Source organism: Uloborus diversus, unplaced genomic scaffold, assembly GCF_026930045.1.
Source record: "Uloborus diversus isolate 005 unplaced genomic scaffold, Udiv.v.3.1 scaffold_13, whole genome shotgun sequence".
NCBI classification, from domain to species: Eukaryota; Metazoa; Arthropoda; class Arachnida; order Araneae; family Uloboridae; genus Uloborus; species Uloborus diversus.
In genome coordinates this window covers 5,784,502-5,792,315 of record NW_026557987.1, presented here as the reverse complement: position 1 = coordinate 5,792,315, position 7,814 = coordinate 5,784,502, and positions in this window count along the sequence as shown.

The window sequence follows — 7,814 nt, the reverse complement described above, 5'->3', positions numbered from 1 at the left end:
GTTACTACTCATTTGTAAGAGAATCCCATATTTAACTAAGTATGATCTGGAAAATATCATTGTTTCTGAAGTCAAATTTTATTCAAAAATTCATAAAATTGTGATCCCATTGAGATCCCAAATTGAAATTTTGCACAAATAAAAGATAAATTGCACAAAATTTTTTGAGATTAAAAAAAAAAAGTTTTTTGAGAAATTTAAATTTTAAATTTAATTTTTTAAAAATGAAAATTTTTACAAAATTAGTCATGTTGCATATCTTATTAAACAGCAACTACAGTAGAAGACCGTTATAATGCACACCTTGGGGCCAGAGCTTTTGCGTTATCCAGGTTTTTGTGTTATATAGATCATTTCACAAATTTTGAAACTAATATTCAGAATATCTATATATTAGCAATTCAGAATGAGTTTTATCTGCAATGAGTATTAAAGCACCAATATTGCAATCAGTTATTCACAAATAATTATGTTTCACAATCAAAAGAAAGTGCATTATCCTGCACTTCTGCTTGCTTCATGGTTTGCATAACAGCTGCATTTTAAAGAGCCATCTGGTATTTTTTGTTTATTGTGATTACTAATTTTAAATTTAAAAGCTTTGAATTAAGATGGAAAGATGAAAAACTTTCAAAATTTAATTTGCCTGAAAATTTTTATGTTTGCAAAGCAAAACAGAGGGATTTTTCACGCTTCAAAACCTATTGTTTACTTCTGAAAAGTTGTGCGGTTTATAGAGAATTGCGTTATACAGGTCGGCGTTATAACGGTCTGTAATGTACTTTAAAATGCTTTTTACCAAATCTTTCTATCTGTATTTGGTACTGTATTGTCGTTCATTTTATGTTCAAGCATTCATGAAAAAAAGAGGGGTTTTCCAAAAGTCAGTCTCACAAAAAAAATAATAAAAGAGATAAACATTTGAATATTTGATTACCTCAAAGGGTACAATCGATGAGCCAAATTTCAAAGAAATCCAAAAATGCGAGTGAAAAAAATCTCTCAAATTTTGGATCACTTGACATGGAATGACCCGGGGTCGGAAATGTTTTCGGGTCATTCCATGTCAAGTGATCCAAAGTTTTTTCCCTCACCTTTTTGTATTTCTTTGAAATTTGGCTCATCAATTGTACCCTTTGAGGTAATCAAAAGTCCAAATTTTTAGATTTTTATCTCTATTATTTTTTTATTTATGACACTTTGATTTTTCGAAAAACCCTCTTTTTTTCATGGATGTTTGAACATAAAATGGACGATAACTCAGCACCAAATATAGATAGAAAGATTTGGTAAAAAGCATTTTAAAGTACATTAGTTGCTGCTTAATGGGATATGCAACATGGCTAAATTCCGAAAAGTTTTAATTTTTAAAAAATGAAATTTAACTTTTAAATTTAAATCTCTTAGGAAAGGTATAATGAATTAAAAAAAAAAATTCTCAAATTTGTGTGTATTTTATCTTTATTTGTGCAAAGTTTCAAGTTGAGATCTCGATAGGATCATATTTTTATGAATTTTTAAATGAAATTTGACTTATGAAATAATGACATTTTTCAGATTCTAACTAGTTTAACTTCTAACTTGATTACCTCGAAGGGTACAATCGATGAGCCGAATTTCAAAGAAATACAAAAGGGTGAGGGAAAAAATTTCCCAAATTTTGGATCACTTGACATGGAATGACCCTTTCCTGAAGCAGTGATGAACACAAATGCACCATAAAAAAAAAAAAAAAAAAAAAAAAAAAATAATAATAATAATAATTTGAATTTTGTCATCATGAATTCAAATTATGTTTTTCGCAATCACGAGCGTGTGTATGTAGGCGTGTGTGTTTGTGTGTGGGGGTATGTGTTGGTATGTGTTTGTGTGTAGGGGTATGTGTGTGTAGGCATGTGTGTTTGTGTCTGTGTGCGGGCATAAGTGTGTGGCTAGTTGTGTGTATGAATGTGTATGGGGGGGTATGTGTATGTGTGTGTAGGCATATGTGTTTGTGTCTGTGTGTATGTGTGTGTGTATGTTTTTGTGTGTGTATGTGTTTGTATGTGTGTGTGTATGTTTTTGTGTGTGTATGTGTTTGTATGTGTATGTGTGTGTATGTGTTTGTGTGTGTATGTGTTTGTGTGTGTATGTGTTTGTGTGTGCGTGTGTGTGTAGTTGTGTATGTATGTATGCGCGTGTGTGTAGGACATGGATGCAACCTGGAGACGGCTTTCGCTATAGGAGCAGCATCGTGAGGAGCCCGTCGACGGTGATGGTGCGGAGGGTGGCGGTGGGAAAAATCAAAGGAACGTCAAAAACAGTCAAGTGAGAACAATAAGCAATCGTGATTGCTCAAAAAAAAGTCTGAAAGTAAAAAACCTTTTTAATAATACTATGTGTAAACAAGGAAAAGGTACATGGGTTTAAATAAGTGTTGGAAGATTTTTCAACCATCTGCAACACACACCTTGCATCTTCCGCACATGGAACTGCGGAGAGTCTAGAATACTCCCGGCATATCTCAAATTTCTTGAGTCGTAAAACATTTCCGATATTTCGAATCGGTCACGATGCACCCTACCTCTCTTAAGGAGTTCTGAAACAGTTAACTGAAACATCCTATATACAGCCCAAACGAGCTGGTGTGTGCATCACATGACTTCCTTTTACTCCAATTTTAATGTCATTTTCTCATTATTGGCAGTTTTAATGTGATTCAATAGTTTACGCTCTAAATATCACCAGGAGGCAAGGCACTTAGTATGCAGTCCTCGACATAAATACAGTTGAAGTCAGTTGTGACTCTGAATCGAATCGAATCGAAATATCACCAACAGTGGCCAAGTTGAGACCAGATTAAAAAAAAAAAAATATCGCCAAATTTATTGCCAATTTGGTGACAAAACTTGGTGACCAAAAGACTGGCGATATATCGCCAAGTGTCCGTCAGATTATAACACCACTTAAGATTACATCGAAATTAACAATGATTTCCCCCCAAAAAGGTTCAAAAGACCCCCTTTGGAACATCCGAATGCAACCAAAAAGAAAGGTGCACAACGAGACCCCACCAGGAGTCTAAGTACCAAATTTTAACGTTCTAGGACATTTCGTTCTTGAGTTATGCAACATAGATACACACATACGCACATACATACGTACATATAGACGTCACGAGAAAACTCGTTGTAATTAACTCGGGGATCGACAAAATGGATATTTTGGGTGTCTGTACGTTCCTAGGCAGGCAGGCGTTCGAACAGTGGCCAAATTGAAACCAGATTAATTATTTTTTTTAAATCGCCAAGTTTGTCGCCAAGTTGGCGACAAACCTTGGCGGCCAAAAGACTGGAGATATATTGCCAAGTGTCCGCCAAATTAAAACATCACGTGAGTTTACATCGACATTAACAATGATTTCCCCCCCCCCAAAAGGGGCAAAATACCCCCCTTGGAGCATACGAACGCAACCAGAAAAGAAGGTGCACAACTAGACCCCACTAGGAGCCTACGTACTTTCAACTTTCTAGGACATTCCGTTCTTGAGTTATGCGACATACATACGCACATACAGACGTCACGAGAAAACTCGTCGTAATTAACTCGGGGATTGTCAAAATGGATATTTCGGGTGTCTGTATGTTCCACGTGTGGTCGGGTCGAAAAAAAAACTCAACATCCATTCGGGGGTGAGCAAAATGGAAATGAAGACCGATTTTTTGGTGAAATTTTTTTCGCGAATACAATACTTTTTTGTAAAAGGAAGTGAAAAGGGACTTGATTAATTAATTTATTTTCAGCAACTGTATCAAAATCACAAAATTTTGCATACACCAAGGTTGACAAATTGAAAGCTGTCAAAGCTGGGCTCACCAACAAAAGCTCTCTGGGTTTCCATGAAAGTGTGTTTTGTATTGAATGTTACATGTACATCGTATTTTTTACTTAAAAACAGTTGATATTCTTCAGTTTAATTATTTCTTTTAATTTTTTTTAAATAATTCCTTTTACAAACGAGCTGATGTGTACATCATATGACTTCCTTTTACTCCAATTTCAAGATAATAGTGTCTCGGAGTGAGCAAAAAAACACTTTAAATACTTTCATTTGAAGTCTGTTGCGAACCGAAGCAAAGAAAACGTTTTATACAGATAAATTTTCTCAATATAGGCAGTTTTAATGTGATTCAATGGTTAACTCTCTAAAGATGTCCAAATTGAAACCAGATTAAAAAAGAAATACCCCCAAATTCGTCGCCAAGTTCGCAAAAAACCTGCCGTCCAAAAGCTTGGCGATATATTGCCAAGTGTTTGCCAAATTATAGCACCGCTCGAGTTTACATTGAAATTAACAATGATTTTATCCCAAAAAGGTGTAAAAGACCCCCTTTGGAACATCCGAATGCAACCAAAAGAGATGGTGCACAACTAGACCCCACTTGGAGTCTATGTGCCAAATCTCAACTTTCTAGGACATACCGTTCTCGAGTTATGCGACAGACATACGCACATACAAACGTATATACGGATGTCACTAGAAAATTCGTTGTAATTAACTCGAGGATCGTCAAAGTTTATATTTCGTGAGTCTATATGTCCTTAGGCATGTATCCACGTGTGGTCGGGTTGAAAAAAAAAATCAACATTCATTCGGGGGTGAGCAAAATGGAAATGAAGGCCGATTTTTGGGTGAAAATTTTTTCGCGAATACAATACTTTCTTATTTTGCAAAAGGAAATATTGTATTCGCGAAATGTTTTTGAAAAATATCAATTTTATTTGCATGCTTTTGGCTTTCAACACACAAAGTTTTCCATCAAAATTTTGAAAATGTGATGAAATATGAACGCTTAAACAATCAATTTCTCACCTCGCATGTTCAAAAGATAGCAAATTTTAACTTCAAAATTTCATAGGCAAATAGATTTGGCAACTGATAAAAATTTTCAGTTGAATATCACAAAAACTGGAAGCACAATAGCGACTTAAAGAGTCGCACTTTATTATTCTCAGACAGATCGTAAATGATCGTTCACAAATTTTCAAAATCTTGCCTGCAGTTGCTAAGCTAATACACTCTCAGTACAAATTCTCAATCGAAACTAAACTTTTTATCATGCGTAACGGCTTTTTATAACATCGAAAAGTTTCCACAATTTTCCAAATGCTTCTAGCATTTTCTTTTCATTCACAAACCTTATCAATGAAAAATAGGGGCCGGTATACCTAACCCGAATGTATAGGGGCTGTATATTCATTACAGGAAACTATTTACAGGTTAAGTTACTACAATAATTTTAGATGAAAGATAATTTAGTAAACGCCTAATTTAGCTAGATTACTACAAATTAATCACAAAAATAATTACTATTTACAGAATTTGTAACAGTACAAATTAATTGGTATTAAAGAAGTACTTTATGAAAACAAGTACCGATGAGCTGGATTAGATAATCGCTCAACCATCAGTTGATCGACAAAGTTGAACGTTTTTACAGTTCGACTGTTATACCTTAATAATTATTTTTTTTACAGTTTGAGAGCTCACAGGCGTTCGAGCCCTTTAGTCATTTTTTTGTGAAATTCCATGCAAAAAAGTCGTGAATTATATTAAAATAAGTATTTTTCATGAAACAAGTAAGGCTAAAAAATATATATTAGTTTAAAAAACTAAAATCACACGCTCTCATATCAAAAGGAACTAAAAAGTAAAAAAAAAAATCTTTGAATGATAAGTATGTTTGGGAGCGAGAGGATGCCCCACAGCTAACTTACTTAAAAAAAAAGCTTAAAATAATAGGAATAAAATAACTAATCAAGCAATTAACTGAAATGTAAAAAAAAAAAAAAAAAAGCGTGGGGTGCTCGCTGTTTAGATTTTTACAAGGATTCTGCATTATTGGGAAACTCAAACGTCTAGTATAGTGCCTACGCACTAGAGTCTAAGCTAGCGATGAGAAATCTATGGCATCTAATATTGGCTCTTAATAAAGCTATTCACGCTTTTTTTTATTACTCTAAAGTTTATTGTTTGATCAGTTATTTTATTCCGATTAATTCAAGCTAATTAAAAAAAAAAGGAAGTTAGCTGTGGGGCATCCTCTCGCTGCTGAACATACTTTACATTCAAAGATTATTTTTCAGTTCATTTTCCTACACGAGCGAGTCTATTCAGTTTTTTAATATTATTACTGTTTTTAAGCTACCAAGCTACCATCTAAAAAAGATGTAAAAATATTAAAAAAAAAAAAAAAGGCAAAGCATTACAAAACTACGAGAGTGAAATCAAAGTACGAGAAATTTCATGATGAAAAAGAATGATAATGGTTCTTGAAAGTAAAATGTTTCCATGGGGGGAAACTGCCCTGTGTTAAATGCTTAAACACTGCTACGTTTCATACCCGCCTGACCCCAAATCAGTGTTGCCAGATGGTCAAATCCAGATTTCCCCAATTCCCTTCCAACTTTTCCCCAAAAAGCGATGTTTTCTATCAAAATTCCCCAAATTCAAAAATTATTTTTACACTAATATTTTCATAAAATGAATCGACTTCCTCTGATATTTTTGTCTCTTGAAAAAAATTTTTTTTCCCCAAATAGCAAAATTTTCTTATAAAATTCCCCAACTCTTTTTTTTCTCCCCATTTTCGCTTTTTTTTTTTTTTGTCTTCTTTATCTTTATTCTTTTTTTTTTTTTTAATCTTTACCAATAATAAAGCTGAAAGTCTCTCTGTCCGGAACTCTGTCAGGATCTCTGTGACGCGCATAGCACCTAGACCGTTTGATCGATTTTCATGAAGTTTGGCAAAAAATTAGTTTGTAGCTTGGGGGTGTGCACCTTTATGGGATTTTTCGAAAATTCGACTTAGTTCTTTTTCTATTCCAATTTTAAAAACATTTTCCCCAGAAAAATTATCACAAGATGGACGACTAAATTACCTAGTTATCATAATGTGGAACCGTGACGTGGGCAAGCCAATTGGCGAGAAATTCATAGTGCATTATTTGTAAATATACAGGGAAATCAAAATACCTTTTTATTTTCTACTATGGGCAAAGTCGTGCAGGTGCCACTAGTCATAAATACAAAGCGCCTGACCGAGAAATAAGAAATAACCGAATATTTTAACTATTAATGCGAATTCCGTAGCATAATATTCTACATAATCCGAAATGCGAAGTCCATGAAGTTGAGCAATGCTGAAACAACGTTTTTTTGATTCCAACAATGTGATTACCAGATATCAAGACGTGAATTTAAATACAAAAAAAAAAAAAAAAATATTTGAATTTTGACATCTTGAATTCAAATTATGTTTTTCGCAATCACAAGTGTGTGTATGTAGGCGTGTGTGTTTGTGTGTGGGGGGTATGTGTGTTTGTGTGTAGGGGTATATGTATGTGCGTGTAGGCATGTGTGTTTGTCTGTGTGCTGGCATAAGTGTGTGGGTAGTTGTGTATATGAATGTGTGTATGTGTGTGGGGGGGGTATGTGTATGTGTGTGTAGGCATATGTGTTTGTGCAGGCATGAATGTGTGGGTAGTTGTGTGTATGTGTGTGTGTGTGTGTGTGTAGCTGCGTATGTATGCACGTGTGTGTAGGACATGGATGCAACCTGGAGACGGCTTTCGCTAGAGGAGCAGCATCGTGAGGAGCCGGTCGACGGTCATGCTGCGGAGGGTGGCGGTGGGAAAATAAAATGATAGGACGCCAAAAACAGTCAAACGAGAACAATAAGCAATCGTGATTGCTCAAAAAAAATTTCCCCAGGTTTTTCCCCAAGAAAAAAATTTTTCCCCAAAGAATTCCCCTCAAAACCCATTTCCCCAAA